Here is a 21,229-nt window from a genome sequence, read left to right as displayed (position 1 = left end):
CGGTCCGACGAAAGGGGAGGCACCCTCGGCGGTCTGGTGCAGCCATGAACGCCCGGCCGCCGAGGGGTGGAAACGGGGTCGCGGGCGGTTGCGAGTTGGGGCTCGCAGCCGCCACTAAACGCGGCCCCGGGACGGATAGCGGCGGGATGGAGTGGCCCCGTCCCGCCGCTATGAGGCAGTGTGTCTACTGGGGGGACCGATTGTCCCCCCGGGGGATGGGCGCGAAAGCGCGGGCACGGGGAGGATACCGGAAGAATGCTTCGAGCGATTCCCGGTATCCTCCCAAAGCGTGCCGAAGGGTCACCGTGGGGTTTTTAGTGGGTAGGTCCCGCGCCTGTCGTTGTACGGGCGCGGGGAATCCCACACACCCCTCCCACCTCTCCCCAAGGAGGTGGGAGGGAGTCTTTCGAAGATTTTCCCCACGACAAAAAAAAAAAAAAAAAAAAAAAAAAAAAAAAAAAAAGACCAGGATTAATTGACAGTTTCAGTGTGGCATCACATTACTACGTGATCCAAACCAGTGGAAGCCCAGGATCTGGACAACAAGAATGAGAAATATGCGAAAGTATGAGCCTGATGTTGGCAAATCCTAGACCTAACCCAGACCTAACATGCGTTATCCTCTAAATATTGATCGAAGCCAGGCTTAATCGACTCTTTCAGTGTGGTACCACATTACTACGTTATCCAAACCAGAAAAAACCTAGGATCTGCTCAAAAAGTATGTGAAGAATGCGAAAGTATGACCCTGATGAGGGCAAATCCTAGACCTAACCCAGACCTAACATACGTTATCCTCTAAAATATTTATCAAGACCAGGTTTAATTGAATGTCTCAGTGTGGTACCACATTACTACGTGTTCCGAACCAGAAAAAACCCAGGATCTGTTCAACAAGTATGTGAAGAATGCGAAAGTATGACCCTGATGAGGGCAAATCCCAGACCTAACCTAGACCTAATTTGCGTTATCCTATAAAATATTGATCGAAACCAGGTTTAATTGAATGTTTCAGTGTGGTACCACATTACTACGTGATCCAATCCAGAAAAAGCCCAGGATCTAGCCATGAAGTATGAGAAATATGCGAAAGTATGAGCCTGACGAGGGCAAATCCCCGACCTAACCCAGACCTAACATGCGTTATCCTCTAAAATATTGACCGAAACCAAGTTTAATTGACTTTTTCTGAGTGGTACCACTTTACTACGTGGTCCAAACCAGAAAAAACCCACGATCCGTTCAACAAGTATGTGAAGAATGTGAAAGTATGAGTCTGGTGAGTGAAAATCCCAGGCCTAACCCAGGCCTAAAATGCGTTATCCTCAAAAATATTGATCGAAACCAGGTATAATCGACTGTTTCAGTGTGGTACCACATTACTACGTGATCCGAACCAGAAAAAACCCAGGATCTGTTCAACAAGTATGTGAAAAACGCGAAAGAATGAGCCTGATGAGGGCAAATCCTAGACCTAACTCAGACCTAACATGTGGTGTCCTCTAGAATATTTATCAAGACCAGGATTAATTGACTGTTTCAGTGTGGCATCACATTACTACCTGATCCAAACCAGAAAAAGCCCAGAATCTGGCCATGAAGTATGAGAAATATGCGAAAGTATGAGCCTGACGAGGGCAAATCCCCGACCTAACCCAGACCTAAATTGCGTTATCCTCTAACATATTGATCGAAACCAGGTTTAGTGGACTGTTCCAGTGTGGTACCACATTACTGCGTGATCCAACCCAGAAAAAACCCAGGATCTGTACAACAAGTATGAGAAAAATGCGAGAGTATGACCCTGATGAGGGCAAATCCCAGAACTATCCCAGACCTAACTTGCGTTGTCGTCTAAAATATTCATGGAAACAAGGTTTAAATGACTGTTTCAGTGTGGTACCACATTACTACGTGATCCAATCCAGAAAAAGTCCAGGATCTAGCCATCAAGAATGAGAAATATGCGAAAGTAAGAGCCTGACGAGAGCAAATCCCAGACCTAACCTAGACCTAACATGCGTTATCCTCAAAAAAACTGATCGAAACTAGGTTTAATCGACTGTTTCAGTGTGGTACCACGTTACTACGTGATCCAAACCAGAAAAACCCAGGATCTGTTCAACAAGTATGTGAAAAACGTGAAAGAATGAGCCTGATGAGGGCAAATCCTAGACCTAACCCAGACCTAACATGTGGTGTCCTCTAGAATATTTATCAAGACCAGGATTAATTGACTGTTTCAGTGTGGCATCACATTACTACGTGATCCAAACCAGTGGAAGCCCAGGATCTGGCCACGGAGAATAAGAAGTATGCGAAAGTATGAGCCTGATGATGGCAAATCCTAGACCTAACCCAGCCCTAACATGCGTTATCCTCTAAAATATTGATCGAAACCAGGTTTAATGGACTGTCTCAGTGTGGTACCACATTACTACGTGATCCAAACCAGAAAAAACCGAGGATCAGTTCAACAAGTATGTGAAAAACGCGAAAGTATGAGCCTGATGAGGGCAAATCCCAAACCTATCCCATACATAACTTGCGTTATCCCCTGAAATATTCATCAAAACCAGGTTTAATTGACCGTTTCAGTGTGGTAACACTTTACAACGTGATCGAAACCAGAAAAAGCCAGGGATCTGTTCAACAAGTATGTGAAAAATGCGTAAGTATGAGCCTGACGAGAGCAAATCCCAGACCTAACCTAGACCTAACATGCGTTATCCTCAAAAATATTGATCGAAACCAGGCTTAATCGACTCTTTCAGTGTGGTACCACATTACTACGTTATCCAAACCAGAAAAAACCTAGGATCTGTTCAAAAAGTATGTGAAGAATGCGAAAGTATGACCCTGATGAGGGCAAATCCTAGACCTAACCCAGACCTAACATACGTTATCCTCCAAAATATTTATCAAGACAAGGTTTAATTGAATGTTTCAGTGTGGTACCACATTACTACGTGATCCGAACCAGAAAAAACCCAGGATATGTTCAACAAGTATGTGAAGAATGCGAAAGTATGACCCTGATGAGGGCAAATCCCAGGCCTAACATAGACCTAATTTGCGTTATCCTATAAAATATTGATCGAAACCAGGTTTAATTGACTGTTTCAGTGTGGTACCACATTACTACGTGATCCAATCCAGAAAAAGCCCAGGATCTAGCCATGAAGTATGAGAAATATGCGAAAGTATGAGCCTGACGAGGGCAAATCCCCGACCTAACCCAGACCTAACATGCGTTATCCTCTAAAATATTGACCGAAACCAGGTTTAATTGACTGTTTCTGAGTGGTACCACATTACTTCGTGATCCGAACCAGAAAAAACCCAGGATCTGTTCAACAAGTATGTGAAAAACGCGAAAGAATGAGCCTGATGAGGGCAAATCCTAGACCTAACCCAGACCTAACATGTGGTGTCCTCTAGAATATTTATCAAGGCCAGGATTAATTGACTGTTTCAGTGTGGCATCACATTACTACGTGATCCAAACCAGAAAAAGCCCAGAATCTGGCCATCAAGTATGAGAAATATGCGAAAGTACGAGCGTCATGAGAGCAAATCCCAGACCTAACGTGAATTATTCTCTAAAATATTGATCGAAACCAGGTTTAATCGACTGTTTCAGTGTGGTACCACATTACTACGTGATCCGAACCAGAAAAAACCCAGGATCTAGCCATGAAGTATGAGAAATATGCGAAAGTATGAGCCTGACGAGGGCAATCCCCGACCTAACCCAGACCTAACATGCGTTGTCCTGTAGAATATTTATCAAGATCAGGATTAATTGACTGTTTCAGTGTGGCATCACATTACTACGTGATCCAAACCAGTGGAAGAAAAGGATCTGGCCAACAAGAATGAGAAGTATGCGAATGTATGAGCCTGATGATGGCAAATCCCAGAACTAACCCAGACATAAATTGCGTTATCCTCTAAAATATTTATCAAGACCAGGATTAATTGACTGTTTCAGTGTGGCATCACATTACTACGTGATCCAAACCAGTGGAAGCCCAGGATCTGGCCAACAAGAATGAGAAGTATGCGAAAGTATGAGCCTGATGATGGCAAATCCTAGACCTAACCCAGACCTAACATGCGTTATCATCTAAAATATTTATCAAGACCAGGTTTAATTGAATGTTTCAGTGTGGTAACACTTTACAACGTGTTCGAAACCAGAAAAAGCCAGGGATCTGTTCAACAAGTATGTGAAAAATGCGTAAGTATGAGCCTGGCGAGACCAAATCCCAGACCTAACCTAGACATAACATGCGTTATCCTCAAAAATATTGATCGAAACCAGGCTTAATCGACTCTTTCAGTGTGGTACCACATTACTACGTTATCCAAACCAGAAAAAACCCAGGATCTGTTCAAAAAGTATGTGAAGAATGCGAAAGTATGACCCTGATGAGGGCAAATCCTAGACCTAACCCAGACCTAACATACGTTATCCTCTAAAATATTTATCAAGACCAGGTTTAATTGAATGCTTCAGTGTGGTACCACATTACTACGTGATCCGAACCAGAAAAAACCCAGGATCTGTTCAACAAGTATGGGAAGAATGCGAAAGTATGACCCTGATCAGGGCAAATCCCAGGCCAAACCTAGACCTAATTTGCGTTATCCTATAAAATATTGATCGAAACCAGGTTTAATTGACTGTTTCAGTGTGGTACCACATTACCACGTGATCCAATCCAGAAAAAGTCCAGGATCTAGCCATCAAGAGTGAGAAATATGCGAAAGTACGAGCCTCATGAGAGCAAATCCCAGACCTTACCCAGACCTAACATGAATTATTCTCTAAAATATTCATCGGAACCAGGCTTCATCGACTCTTTCAGTGTGGCATCACGTTACTACGTGATCCAAACCAGAAAAACCCAGGATCTGTTCAACAAGTATGTGAAAAACGCCAAAGTCTGAGCCTGATGAGGGCAAATCCCAGGCCTAACCTGGACCTAACATGTGTTATCCTCTAAAATATTGATCGAAACCAGGTTTAATGAACTGTTTCAGTGTGGTACCACATTACTACGTGATCCAAACCAGAGAAAACCGAGGATCAGTTCAACAAGTATGTGAAAAACGCGAAAGTATGACCCTGATGAGGGCAAATCCCAGACCTATCCCAGACATAACTTGCGTTATCCCCTAAAATATTCATCAAAACCAGGTTTAATTGACCGTTTCAGTGTGGTAACACTTCACAACGTGATCGAAACCAGAAAAAGCCAGGGATCTGTTCAACAAGTATGTGAAAAATGCGTAAGTATGAGCCTGACGAGAGCAAATCCCAGACCTAACCTAGACCTCACATGCGTTATCCTCTAAAATATTTATCAAGACCAGGTTTAATTGAATGTTTCAGTGTGGTACCACATTACAACGTGATCCGAACCAGAAAAAACCCAGGATCTGTTCAACAAGTATGTGAAGAATGCGAAAGTATGACCCTGATGAGGGCAAATCCCAGGCCTAACCTAGACCTAATTTGCGTTATCCTATAAAATATTGATCGAAACCAGGTTTAGTTGACTGTTTCAGTGTGGTACCACATTACTACGTGATCCAATCCAGAAAAAGCCCAGGATCTAGCCATGAAGTATGAGAAATATGCGAAAGTATGAGCTTGACGAGGGCAAATGCCCGACCTAACCCAGACCTAACATGCGTTATCCTCTAAAATATTGACCGAAACCAGGTTTAATTGACTGTTTCTGAGTGGTACCACCTTACTACGTGGTCCAAACCAGAAAAAGCCCAGAATCTGGCCATCATGTATGAGAAATATGCGAAAGTACGAGCCTCATGAGAGCAAATCCCAGACCTAACCCAGACCTAACATGAATTATTCTCTAAAATATTGATCGAAACCAGGTATAATCGACTGTTTCAGTGTGGTACCACATTACTACGTGATCCGAACCAGAAAAAACCCAGGATCTGTTCAACAAGTATGTGAAAAACGCGAAACTCTGAGCCTGATGAGGTCAAATCCCAGACCTAACCCAGACCTAACATGAATTATTCTCTAAAATATTGATCGAAACCAGGTATAATCGACTGTTTCAGTGTGGTACCACATTACAACGTGATCCGAACCAGAAAAAACCCAGGATCTGTTCAACAAGTATGTGAAGAATGCGAAAGTATGACCCTGATGAGGGCAAATCCCAGGCCTAACCTAGACCTAATTTGCGTTATCCTATAAAATATTCATCGAAACCAGGTTTAATTGACTGTTTCAGTGTGGTACCGCATTACTACATGATCCAATCCAGAAAAAGCCCAGGATCTAGCCATGAAGTATGAGAAATATGCGAAAGTATGAGCCTGACGAGGGCAAATCCCCGACCTAATCCAGACCTAAATTGCGTTATCCTCTAAAATATTGATCGAAACCAGGATTAATCGACTGTTTCAGTGTGGTAGCACATTACTACGTGATCCGAACCAGAAAAAATCCAGGATCTGTTCAGCAAGTATGTGAAAAACGCGAAAGAATGAGCCTGATGAGGGCAGATCCTAGACCTAACCCAGACCAAACATGCGTTGTCCTCTAGAATATTTATCAAGACCAGGATTAATTGACTGTTTCAGTGTGGCATCACATTACTACGTGATCCAAGCCAGTGGAGGCCCAGGATGTGGCCAACAAGAATGAGAAATATGCGAAAGTATGAGCCTGACGAGAGCAAATCCCAGACCTAATATAGACCTAACATGCGTTATCCTCTCAAATATTGACCGAAACCAGGTTTAGTGGACTGTTTCAGTGTGGTACCACATTACTGCGTGATCCAACCCAGAAAAAACCCAGGATCTGTTCAACAAGTATGAGAAAAATGCGAAAGTATGACCCTAATGAGGGCAAATCCCAGAACTATCCCAGACCTAACTTGCGTTGTCGTCTAAAGTATTCATGGAAACCAGGTTTAAATGACTGTTTCAGTGTGGTACCACATTACTACGTGATCCAATCCAGAAAAAGTCCAGGATCTAGCCATCAAGAATGAGAAATATGCGAAAGTGAGAGCCTGACGAGAGCAAATCCCAGACCTAACCTAGACCTAACATGCGTTATCCTCAAAAATACTGATCGAAACCAGGTTTAATCGACTGTTTCAGTGTGGTACCACGTTACTACGTGATCCAAACCAGAAAAACCCAGGATCTGTTCAACAAGTATGTGAAAAACGCGAAAGTCTGAGCCTGATGAGGTCAAATCCCAGACCTAACCCAGACCTAACATGCGTTATGCTCTAAAATATTTATCAGGACCAGGTTTAATTGGATGTTTCAGTGTGGTACCACATTACTACGTGATCCGAACCAGAAAAAACCCAGGATCTGTTCAACAAGTATGTGAAAAACGCGAAAGTCTGAGCCTGATGAGGTCAAATCCCAGACCTAACCCAGACCTAACATGAATTATTCTCTAAAATATTGATCGAAACCCGGATTAATGGACTGTTGCAGTGTGGTACCACATTACTACGTGATCCAAACCAGAAAAAGCCCAGGATCTGTTCAACAAGTATGTGAAGAATGCGAAAGTATGACCCTGATGAGGGCAAATCCCAGGCCTAACCTAGACCTAATTTGCGTTATCCTATAAAATATTGATCGAAACCAGGTTTAATTGACTGTTTCAGTGTGGTACCACATTACTACGTGATCCAATCCAGAAAAAGCCCAGGATCTAGCCATGAAGTATGAGAAATATGCGAAAGTATGAGCCTGACGAGGGCAAATCCCCGACCTAACCCAGACCTAACATGCGTTATCCTCTAAAATATTGACCGAAACCAGGTTTAATTGACTGATTCTGAGTGGTACCACATTACTTCGTGATCCGAACCAGAAAAAACCCAGGATCTGTTCAACAAGTATGTGAAAAACGCGAAAGAATGAGCCTGATGAGGGCAAATCCTAGACCTAACCCAGACCTAACATGTGGTGTCCTCTAGAATATTTATCAAGGCCAGGATTAATTGACTGTATCAGTGTGGCATCACATTACTACGTGATCCAAACCAGAAAAAGCCCAGAATCTGGCCATCAAGTATGAGAAATATGCGAAAGTACGAGCGTCATGAGAGCAAATCCCAGACCTAACATGAATTATTCTCTAAAATATTGATCGAAACCAGGTTTAATCGACTGTTTCAGTGTGGTACCACATTACTACGTGATCCGAACCAGAAAAAACCCAGGATCTAGCCATGAAGTATGAGAAATATGCGAAAGTATGAGCCTGACGAGGGCAATCCCCGACCTAACCCAGACCTAACATGCGTTGTCCTGTAGAATATTTATCAAGATCAGGATTAATTGACTGTTTCAGTGTGGCATCACATTACTACGTGATCCAAACCAGTGGAAGAAAAGGATCTGGCCAACAAGAATGAGAAGTATGCGAATGTATGAGCCTGATGATGGCAAATCCCAGAACTAACCCAGACATAAATTGCGTTATCCTCTAAAATATTTATCAAGACCAGGATTAATTGACTGTTTCAGTGTGGCATCACATTACTACGTGATCCAAACCAGTGGAAGCCCAGGATCTGGCCAACAAGAATGAGAAGTATGCGAAAGTATGAGCCTGATGATGGCAAATCCTAGACCTAACCCAGACCTAACATGCGTTATCATCTAAAATATTTATCAAGACCAGGTTTAATTGAATGTTTCTGTGTGGTAACACTTTACAACGTGTTCGAAACCAGAAAAAGCCAGGGATCTGTTCAACAAGTATGTGAAAAATGCGTAAGTATGAGCCTGGCGAGACCAAATCCCAGACCTAACCTAGACATAACATGCGTTATCCTCAAAAATATTGATCGAAACCAGGCTTAATCGACTCTTTCAGTGTGGTACCACATTACTACGTTATCCAAACCAGAAAAAACCCAGGATCTGTTCAAAAAGTATGTGAAGAATGCGAAAGTATGACCCTGATGAGGGCAAATCCTAGACCTAACCCAGACCTAACATACGTTATCCTCTAAAATATTTATCAAGACCCGGTTTAATTGAATGCTTCAGTGTGGTACCACATTACTACGTGATCCGAACCAGAAAAAACCCAGGATCTGTTCAACAAGTATGGGAAGAATGCGAAAGTATGACCCTGATCAGGGCAAATCCCAGGCCAAACCTAGACCTAATTTGCGTTATCCTATAAAATATTGATCGAAACCAGGTTTAATTGACTGTTTCAGTGTGGTACCACATTACCACGTGATCCAATCCAGAAAAAGTCCAGGATCTAGCCATCAAGAGTGAGAAATATGCGAAAGTACGAGCCTCATGAGAGCAAATCCCAGACCTTACCCAGACCTAACATGAATTATTCTCTAAAATATTCATCGGAACCAGGCTTCATCGACTCTTTCAGTGTGGCATCACGTTACTACGTGATCCAAACCAGAAAAACCCAGGATCTGTTCAACAAGTATGTGAAAAACGCGAAAGTCTGAGCCTGATGAGGGCAAATCCCAGGCCTAACCTGGACCTAACATGTGTTATCCTCTAAAATATTGATCGAAACCAGGTTTAATGAACTGTTTCAGTGTGGTACCACATTACTACGTGATCCAAACCAGAAAAAACCGAGGATCAGTTCAACAAGTATGTGAAAAACGCGAAAGTATGAGCCTGATGAGGGCAAATCCCAGACCTATCCCAGACATAACTTGCGTTATCCCCTAAAATATTCATCAAAACCAGGTTTAATTGACCGTTTCAGTGTGGTAACACTTCACAACGTGATCGAAACCAGAAAAAGCCAGGGATCTGTTCAACAAGTATGTGAAAAATGCGTAAGTATGAGCCTGACAAGAGCAAATCCCTAGACCTAGACCTCACATGCGTTATCCTCTAAAATATTTATCAAGACCAGGTTTAATTGAATGTTTCAGTGTGGTACCACATTACAACGTGATCCGAACCAGAAAAAACCCAGGATCTGTTCAACAAGTATGTGAAGAATGCGAAAGTATGACCCTGATGAGGGCAAATCCCAGGCCTAACCTAGACCTAATTTGCGTTATCCTATAAAATATTCATCGAAACCAGGTTTAATTGACTGTTTCAGTGTGGTACCGCATTACTACATGATCCAATCCAGAGAAAGCCCAGGATCTAGCCATGAAGTATGAGAAATATGCGAAAGTATGAGCCTGACGAGGGCAAATCCCCGATCTAACCCAGACCTAAATTGCGTTATCCTCTAAAATATTGATCGAAACCAGGATTAATCGACTGTTTCAGTGTGGTGGCACATTACTACGTGATCCGAACCAGAAAAAATCCAGGATCTGTTCAGCAAGTATGTGAAAAACGCGAAAGAATGAGCCTGATGAGGGCAGATCCTAGACCTAACCCAGACCAAACATGCGTTGTCCTCTAGAATATTTATCAAGACCTGGATTAATTGACTGTTTCAGTGTGGCATCACATTACTACGTGATCCAAGCCAGTGGAGGCCCAGGCTGTGGCCAACAAGAATGAGAAATATGCGAAAGTATGAGCCTGACGAGAGCAAATCCCAGACCTAATATAGACCTAACATGCGTTATCCTCTCAAATATTGACCGAAACCAGGTTTAGTGGACTGTTCCAGTGTGGTACCACATTACTGCGTGATCCAACCCAGAAAAAACCCAGGATCTGTTCAACAAGTATGTGAAAAACGCGAAACTCTGAGCCTGATGAGGTCAAATCCCAGACCTAACCCAGACCTAACATGAATTATTCTCTAAAATATTGATCGAAACCCGGATTAATGGACTGTTGCAGTGTGGTACCACATTACTACGTGATCCGAACCAGAAAAAACCCAGGATCTGTTCAACAAGTATGTGAAGAATGCGAAAGTATGACCCTGATGAGGGCAAATCCCAGGCCTAACCTAGACCTAATTTGCGTTATCCTATAAAATATTGATCGAAACCAGGTTTAATTGACTGTTTCAGTGTGGTACCACATTACTACGTGATCCAATCCAGAAAAAGCCCAGGATCTAGCCATGAAGTATGAGAAATATGCGAAAGTATGAGCTTGACGAGGGCAAATGCCCGACCTAACCCAGACTTAACATGCGTTATCCTCTAAAATATTGACCGAAACCAGGTTTAATTGACTGTTTCTGAGTGGTACCACCTTACTACGTGGTCCAAACCAGAAAAAGCCCAGAATCTGGCCATCAAGTATGAGAAATATGCGAAAGTACGAGCCTCATGAGAGCAAATCCCAGACCTAACCCAGACCTAACATGAATTATTCTCTAAAATATTGATCGAAACCAGGTATAATCGACTGTTTCAGTGTGGTACCACATTACTACGTGATCCGAACCAGAAAAAACCCAGGATCTGTTCAACAAGTATGTGAAAAACGCGAAACTCTGAGCCTGATGAGGTCAAATCCCAGACCTAACCCAGACCTAACATGAATTATTCTCTAAAATATTGATCGAAACCCGGATTAATGGACTGTTGCAGTGTGGTACCACATTACTACGTGATCCAAACCAGAAAAAGCCCAGAATCTGGCCATCAAGTATGAGAAATATGCGATAGTACGAGCGTCATGAGAGCAAATCCCAGACCTAACATGAATTATTCTCTAAAATATTGATCGAAACCAGGTTTAATCGACTGTTTCAGTGTGGTACCACATTACTACGTGATCCGAACCAGAAAAAACCCAGGATCTGTTCAACAAGTATGTGAAGAATGCGAAAGTATGACCCTGATGAGGGCAAATCCCAGGCCTAACCTAGACCTAATTTGCGTTATCCTATAAAATATTGATCGAAACCAGGTTTAATTGACTGTTTCAGTGAGGTACCACATTACTACGTGATCCAATCCAGAAAAAGCCCAGGATCTAGCCATGAAGTATGAGAAATATGCGAAAGTATGAGCCTGACAAGGGCAAATCCCCGACCTAACCCAGACCTAACATGAATTATTCTTTAAAATATTGATCGAAACCAGATTTAATGAACTGTTTCAGTGTGGTACCACATTACTACGTGGTCCAATCCAGAAAAAGCCCTGGATCTAGCCATGAAGTATGAGAAATATGCGAAAGTATGAGCCTGACGAGGGCAATCCCCGACCTAACCCAGACCTAACATGCGTTGTCCTCTAGAATATTTATCAAGACCAGGATTAATTGACTGTTTCAGTGTGGCATCACATTACTAGGTGATCCAAACCAGTGGAAGCCCAGGATGTGGCCAACAAGAATGAGAAATATGCGAAACTATGAGCCTGACGAGAGCAAATCCCAGACCTAACCTAGACCTAACATGCGTTATCCTCAAAAATATTGATTGAAACCAGGCTTAATCGACTGTTTCAGTGTGGTACCACATTACTACGTTATCCAAACCAGAAAAAACCTAGGATCTGTTCAAAAAGTATGTGAAGAATGCGAAAGAATTACCCTGATGAGGGCAAATCCTAGACCTAACCCAGACCTAACATACGTTATCCTCTAAAATATTTAACAAGACCAGGTTTAATCGACTGTTTCAGTGTGGTACCACATTACTACGTGATCCAAACCAGAAAAAACTGAGGATCAGTTCAACAAGTATGTGAAAAACGCGAAAGTATGAGCCTGATGAGGGCAAATCCCAGACCTATCCCAGACATAACTTGCGTTATCCCCTAAAATATCCATCAAAACCAGGTTTAATTGACCGTTTCAGTGTGGTAACACTTTACAACGTGATCGAAACCAGAAAAAGCCAGGGATCTGTTCAACAAGTATGTGAAAAATGCGTAAGTATGAGCCTGACGAGAGCAAATCCCAGACCTAACCTAGACCTAACATGCGTTATCCTCAAAAATATTGATCGAAACCAGGCTTAATCGACTCAATCAGTGTGGTACCACATTACTACGTTATCCAAACCAGAAAAAACCTAGGATCTGTTCAAAAAGTATGTGAAGAATGCGAAAGTATGACCCTGATGAGGGCAAATCCTAGACCTAACCCAGACCTAACATGTGGTGTCCTCTAGAATATTTACCAAGACCAGGATTAATTGACTGTTTCAGTGTGGCATCACATTACTACGTCATCCAAACCAGTGGAAGCCTAGGATCTGGCCGACAAGAATGAGAAATATGCGAAAGTATGAGCCTGGCGAGAGCTAATCCCAGACCTAACCTAGACCTAACATGCTTTATCCCACAATAATATTGACCGAAATCAGGTTTAGTGGACTGTTCCAGTGTGGTACCATATTAATGCGTGATCCAACCCAGAAAAAACCCAGGATCTGTTCAACAAGTATGTGAAAAATGCGAAAGTATGAACCTGATGAGGGCAAATCCCAGACCTATCCCAGACCTACCTTGCGTTGTCGTCTAAAATATTCATGGAAACCAGGTTTAAATGACTGTCTCAGTGTGGTACCACATTACTACGTGATCCAATCCAGAAAAAGTCCAGGATCTGTTCAACAAGTATGTGAAAAACGCGAAAGTCTGAGCCTGATGAGGGCAAATCCCAGAACTAACCCAGACCTAACATGCGTTATCCTCTAAAATATTTATCAGGACCAGGTTTAATTGGATGTTTCAGTGTGGTACCACATTACTACGTGATCCGAACCTGAAAAAACCCAGGATCTGTTCAACAAGTATGTGAAAAACGCGAAAGTCTGAGCCTGATGAGGTCAAATCCCAGACCTAACCCAGACCTAACATGAATTATTCTCTAAAATATTGATCGAAACCAGGTTTAATCGACAGTTTCAGTGTGGTAACACATTACTACGTGATCCAAACCAGAAAAAATCCAGGATCTGTTCAACAAGTATGTGAAAAACGCGAAAGTCTGAGCCTGATGAGGGCAAATCCCAGAACTAACCCAGACATAACTTGCGTTATCCTCTAAAATATTTATCAAGACCAGGATTAATTGACTCTTTCAGTGTGGCATCACATTACTACGTGATCCAAACCAGTGGAAGCCCAGGATCTGGACAACAAGAATGAGAAATATGCGAAAGTATGAGCCTGATGATGGCAAATCCTAGACCTAACCCAGACCTAACATGAATTATTCTCTAAAATATTGATCGAAACCAGGTTTAATCGACTGTTTCAGTGTGGTACCACATTACTACGTGATCCGAACCTGAAAAAACCCAGGATCTGTTCAACAAGTATGTGAAGAATGCGAAAGTATGACCCTGATGAGGGCAAATCCCAGGCCTAACCTAGACCTAATTTGCGTTATCCTATAAAATATTCATCGAAACCAGGTTTAATTGACTGTTTCAGTGTGGTACCGCATTACTACATGATCCAATCCAGAAAAAGCCCAGGATCTAGCCATGAAGTATGAGAAATATGCGAAAGTATGAGCCTGACGAGGGCAAATCCCCGACCTAACCCAGACCTAAATTGCGTTATCCTCTAAAATATTGATCGAAGCCAGGATTAATCGACTGTTTCAGTGTGGTAGCACATTACTACGTGATCCGAACCAGAAAAAATCCAGGATCTGTTCAGCAAGTATGTGAAAAACGCGAAAGAATGAGCCTGATGAGGGCAGATCCTAGACCTAACCCAGACCAAACATGCGTTGTCCTCTAGAATATTTATCAAGACCAGGATTAATTGACTGTTTCAGTGTGGCATCACATTACTACGTGATCCAAGCCAGTGGAGGCCCAGGATGTGGCCAACAAGAATGAGAAATATGCGAAAGTATGAGCCTGACGAGAGCAAATCCCAGACCTAATATAGACCTAACATGCGTTATCCTCTCAAATATTGACCGAAACCAGGTTTAGTGGACTGTTCCAGTGTGGTACCACATTACTGCGTGATCCAACCCAGAAAAAACCCAGGATCTGTTCAACAAGTATGAGAAAAATGCGAAAGTATGACCCTAATGAGGGCAAATCCCAGAACTATCCCAGACCTAACTTGCATTGTCGTCTAAAGTATTCATGGAAACCAGGTTTAAATGACTGTTTCAGTGTGGTACCACATTACTACGTGATCCAATCCAGAAAATGTCCAGGATCTAGCCATCAAGAATGAGAAATATGCGAAAGTGAGAGCCTGACGAGAGCAAATCCCAGACCTAACCTAGACCTAACATGCGTTATCCTCAAAAATACTGATCGAAACCAGGTTTAATCGACTGTTTCAGTGTGGTACCACGTTACTACGTGATCCAAACCAGAAAAACCCAGGATCTGTTCAACAAGTATGTGAAAAACGCGAAAGTCTGAGCCTGATGAGGTCAAATCCCAGACCTAACCCAGACCTAACATGCGTTATCCTCTAAAATATTTATCAGGACCAGGTTTAATTGGATGTTTCAGTGTGGTACCACATTACTACGTGATCCGAACCAGAAAAAACCCAGGATCTGTTCAACAAGTATGTGAAAAACGCGAAAGTCTGAGCCTGATGAGGTCAAATCCCAGACCTAACCCAGACCTAACATGAATTATTCTCTAAAATATTGATCGAAACCCGGATTAATGGACTGTTGCAGTGTGGTACCACATTACTACGTGATCCAAACCAGAAAAAGCCCAGAATCTGGCCATCAAGTATGAGAAATATGCGATAGTACGAGCGTCATGAGAGCAAATCCCAGACCTAACATGAATTATTCTCTAAAATATTGATCGAAACCAGGTTTAATCGACTGTTTCAGTGTGGTACCACATTACTACGTGATCCGAACCAGAAAAAACCCAGGATCTGTTCAACAAGTATGTGAAGAATGCGAAAGTATGACCCTGATGAGGGCAAATCCCAGGCCTAACCTAGACCTAATTTGCGTTATCCTATAAAATATTGATCGAAACCAGGTTTAATTGACTGTTTCAGTGTGGTACCACATTACTACGTGATCCAATCCAGAAAAAGCCCAGGATCTAGCCATGAAGTATGAGAAATATGCGAAAGTATGAGCCTGACAAGGGCAAATCCCCGACCTAACCCAGACCTAACATGAATTATTCTTTAAAATATTGATCGAAACCAGATTTAATGAACTGTTTCAGTGTGGTACCACATTACTACGTGGTCCAATCCAGAAAAAGCCCTGGATCTAGCCATGAAGTATGAGAAATATGCGAAAGTATGAGCCTGACGAGGGCAATCCCCGACCTAACCCAGACCTAACATGCGTTGTCCTCTAGAATATTTATCAAGACCAGGATTAATTGACTGTTTCAGTGTGGCATCACATTACTAGGTGATCCAAACCAGTGGAAGCCCAGGATGTGGCCAACAAGAATGAGAAATATGCGAAAGTATGAGCCTGACGAGAGCAAATCCCAGACCTAACCTAGACCTAACATGCGTTATCCTCAAAAATATTGATCGAAACCAGGCTTAATCGACTGTTTCAGTGTGGTACCACATTACTACGTTATCCAAACCAGAAAAAACCTAGGATCTGTTCAAAAAGTATGTGAAGAATGCGAAAGAATTACCCTGATGAGGGCAAATCCTAGACCTAACCCAGACCTAACATACGTTATCCTCTAAAATATTTAACAAGACCAGGTTTAAGCGACTGTTTCAGTGTGGTACCACATTACTACGTGATCCAAACCAGAAAAAACTGAGGATCAGTTCAACAAGTATGTGAAAAACGCGAAAGTATGAGCCTGATGAGGGCAAATCCCAGACCTATCCCAGACATAACTTGCGTTATCCCCTAAAATATCCATCAAAACCAGGTTTAATTGACCGTTTCAGTGTGGTAACACTTTACAACGTGATCGAAACCAGAAAAAGCCAGGGATCTGTTCAACAAGTATGTGAAAAATGCGTAAGTATGAGCCTGACGAGAGCAAATCCCAGACCTAACCTAGACCTAACATGCGTTATCCTCAAAAATATTGATCGAAACCAGGCTTAATCGACTCAATCAGTGTGGTACCACATTACTACTTTATCCAAACCAGAAAAAACCTAGGATCTGTTCAAAAAGTATGTGAAGAATGCGAAAGTATGACCCTGATGAGGGCAAATCCTAGACCTAACCCAGACCTAACATGTGGTGTCCTCTAGAATATTTATCAAGACCAGGATTAATTGACTGTTTCAGTGTGGCATCACATTACTACGTCATCCAAACCAGTGGAAGCCCAGGATCTGGCCGACAAGAATGAGAAATATGCGAAAGTATGAGCCTGGCGAGAGCTAATCCCAGACCTAACCTAGACCTAACATGCTTTATCCCACAATAATATTGACCGAAATCAGGTTTAGTGGACTGTTCCAGTGTGGTACCATATTAATGCGTGATCCAACCCAGAAAAAACCCAGGATCTGTTCAACAAGTATGTGAAAAATGCGAAAGTATGAACCTGATGAGGGCAAATCCCAGACCTATCCCAGACCTACCTTGCGTTGTCGTCTAAAATATTCATGGAAACCAGGTTTAAATGACTGTCTCAGTGTGGTACCACATTACTACGTGATCCAATCCAGAAAAAGTCCAGGATCTAGCCATCAAGAATGAGAAATATGCGAAAGTAAGAGCCTGACGAGAGCAAATCCCAGACCTAACCTAGACCTAACATGCGTTATCCTCAAAAATACTGATCGAAACCAGGTTTAATCGACTGTTTCAGTGTGGTACCACGTTACTACGTGATCCAAACCAGAAAAACCCAGGATCTGTTCAACAAGTATGTGAAAAACGCGAAAGTCTGAGCCTGATGAGGGCAAATCCCAGAACTAACCCAGACCTAACATGCGTTATCCTCTAAAATATTTATCAGGACCAGGTTTAATTGGATGTTTCAGTGTGGTACCACATTACTACGTGATCCGAACCAGAAAAAACCCAGGATCTGTTCAACAAGTATGTGAAAAACGCGAAAGAATGAGCCTGATGAGGGCAAATCCTAGACCTAACCCAGACCTAACATGTGGTGTCCTCTAGAATATTTATCAAGACCAGGATTAATTGACTGTTTCAGTGTGGCATCACGTTACTACGTGATCCAGACCAGTGGAAGCCCAGGATCTGGCCAACAAGAATGAGAAGTATGCGAAAGTATGAGCCTGATGATGGCAAATCCTAGACCTAATCCAGCCCTAACATGCGTTATCCTCTAAAATATTGATCGAAACCAGGTTTAATGGACTGTTTCAGTGTGGTACCACATTACTACGTTATCCAAACCAGAAAAAACCGAGGATCAGTTCAACAAGTATGTGAAAAACGCAAAAGTATGAGCCTGATGAGGGCAAATCCCAGACCTATCCCAGACATAACTTGCGTTATCCCCTGAAATAATCATCAAAACCAGGTTTAATTGACCGTTTCAGTGTGGTAACACTTTACAACGTGATCGAAACCGGAAAAAGCCAGGGATCTGTTCAACAAGTATGTGAAAAATGCGTAAGTATGAGCCTGACGAGAGCAAATCCCAGACCTAACCTAGACCTGACATGCGTTATCCTCAAAAATATTGATCGAAACCAGGCTTAATCGACTCTTTCAGTGTGGTACCACATTACTACGTTATCCAAACCAGAAAAAACCTAGGATCTGTTCAAAAAGTATGTGAAGAATGCGAAAGTATGACCCTGATGGGGGCAAATCCTAGACCTAACCCAGACCTAACATACGTTATCCTCCAAAATATTTATCAAGACAAGGTTTAATTGAATGTTTCAGTGTGGTACCACATTACTACGTGATCCGAACCAGAAAAAACCCATGATATGTTCAACAAGTATGTGAAGAATGCGAAAGTATGACCCTGATGAGGGCAAATCCCAGGCCTAACATAGACCTAATTTGCGTTATCCTATAAAATATTGATCGAAACCAGGTTTAATTGACTGCTTCAGTGTGGTACCGCATTACTACGTGATCCAATCCAGAAAAAGCCCAGGATCTAGTCATGAAGTATGAGAAATATGCGAAAGTATGAGCCTGACGAGGGCAAATCCCCGACCTAACCCAGACCTAACATGCGTTATCCTCTAAAATATTGACCGAAACCAGGTTTAATTGACTGTCTTTGAGTGGTACCACTTTACTACGTGGTCCAAACCAGAAAAAACCCAGGATCCGTTCAACAAGTATGTGAAGAATGCGAAAGTATGAGTCTGGTGAGTGGAAATCCCAGGCCTAACCCAGACCTAACATGCGTTATCCTCAAAAATATTGATCGAAACCAGGTTTAATCGACTGTTTCAGTGTGGTACCACATTACTACGTGATCCGAACCAGAAAAAACCCAGGATCTGTTCAACAAGTATGTGAAAAACGCGAAAGAATGAGCCTGATGAGGGCAAATCCTAGACCTAACCCAGACCTAACATGCGGTGTCCTCTAGAATATTTATCAAGACCAGGATTAATTGACTGTTTCAGTGTGGCATCACATTACTACGTGATCCAAACCAGAAAAAGCCCAGAATCTGGCCATCAAGAATGAGAAATATGCGAAAGTACGAGCGTCATGAGAGCAAATCCCAGACCTAACATGAATTATTCTCTAAAATATTGATCGAAACCAGGTTTAATCGACTGTTTCAGTGTGGTACCACATTACTACGTGATCCGAACCAGAAAAAACCCAGGATCTGTTCAACAAGTATGTGAAGAATGCAAAGGTATGACCCTGATGAGGGCAAATCCCAGGCCTAACCTAGACCTAATTTGCGTTATCCTATAAAATATTAATCGAAACCAGGTTTAATTGACTGTTTCAGTGTGGTACCACATTACTACGTGATCCAATCCAGAAAAAGCCCAGGATCTAGCCATCCAGAATGAGAGATATGCGAAAGTAAGAGCCTGACGAGAGCAAATCCCAGACCTAACACAGACCTATCATGAATTATTCTCTAAAATATTGATCGAGACCAGGTTTAATCGACTGTTTCAGTGTGGTACCACATTACTACGTGATCCGAACCAGAAAAAACCCAGGATCTGTTCAACAAGTATGTGAAAAACGCGAAAGTCTGAGCCTGATGAGGTCAAATCCCAGACCTAACCCAGACCTAACATGAATTATTCTCTAAAATATTGATCGAAACCAGGTTTAATCGACAGTTTCAGTGTGGTAACACATTTCTACGTGATCCAAACCAGGATCTGTTCAACAAGTATGTGAAAAACGCGAAAGTCTGATCCTGATGAGGGCAAATCCCAGAACTAACCCAGACATAACTTGCGTTATCCTCTAAAATATTTATCAAGACAAGGATTAATTGACTGTTTCAGTGTGGCATCACATTACTACGTGATCCAAACCAGTGGAAGCCCAGGATCTGGCCAAGAAGAATGAGAAGTGTGCGAATGTATGAGCCCGATGATGGCAAATCCTAGACCTAACCCAGACCTAACATGCGTTGTCCTCTAAAATATTTATCGAAACCAGGTTTAATGGACTGTTTCAGTGTGGTACCACATTACTACGTGATCCAAACCAGAAAAAACCGAGGATCAGTTCAACAAGTATGTGAAAAACGCGAAAGTATGAGCCAGATGAAGGCAAATCCCTGACCTATCCCAGACATAACTTGCGTTATCCCCTAAAATATTCATCAAAACCAGGTTTAATTGACCGTTTCAGTGTGGTAACACTTTACAACGTGTTCGAAACCAGAAAAAGCCAGGGATCTGTTCAACAAGTATGTGAAAAATGCGTAAGTATGAGCCTGATGAGGGCAAATCCTAGACCTAACCCAGACCTAACATGTGGTGTCCTCTAGAATATTTATCAAGACCAGTATTAATTGACTGTTTCAGTGTGGCATCACATTACTACGTGATCCAAACCAGAAAAAGCCCAGAATCTGGCCATCAAGTATGAGAAATATGCGAAAGTACGAGCCTCATGGGAGCAAATCCCAGACCTAACCCAGACCTAACATGAATTATTCTCTAAAATATTGATCGAAACCAGGTTTAATCGACTGTTTCAGTGTGGTACCACATTACTACGTGATCGGAACCAGAAAAAAACCAGGATCTGTCCAACAAGTATGTGAAGAATGCGAAAGTATGAGTCTGATGAGTGAAAATCCCCGGTCTAACCTCGACCTAACATGCGTTACCCTCAAAAATATTGACCGAAACCAGGTTTAATCGACTGTTTCAGTGTGGTACCACATTACTACGTGATCCAAACCAGATAAAGCCAGGGATCTGTT

This window comes from Colletes latitarsis, unplaced genomic scaffold, assembly GCF_051014445.1.
Source record: "Colletes latitarsis isolate SP2378_abdomen unplaced genomic scaffold, iyColLati1 scaffold0002, whole genome shotgun sequence".
Lineage (NCBI taxonomy): Eukaryota > Metazoa > Arthropoda > Insecta > Hymenoptera > Colletidae > Colletes > Colletes latitarsis.
This window is presented reverse-complemented; position numbering follows the sequence as displayed.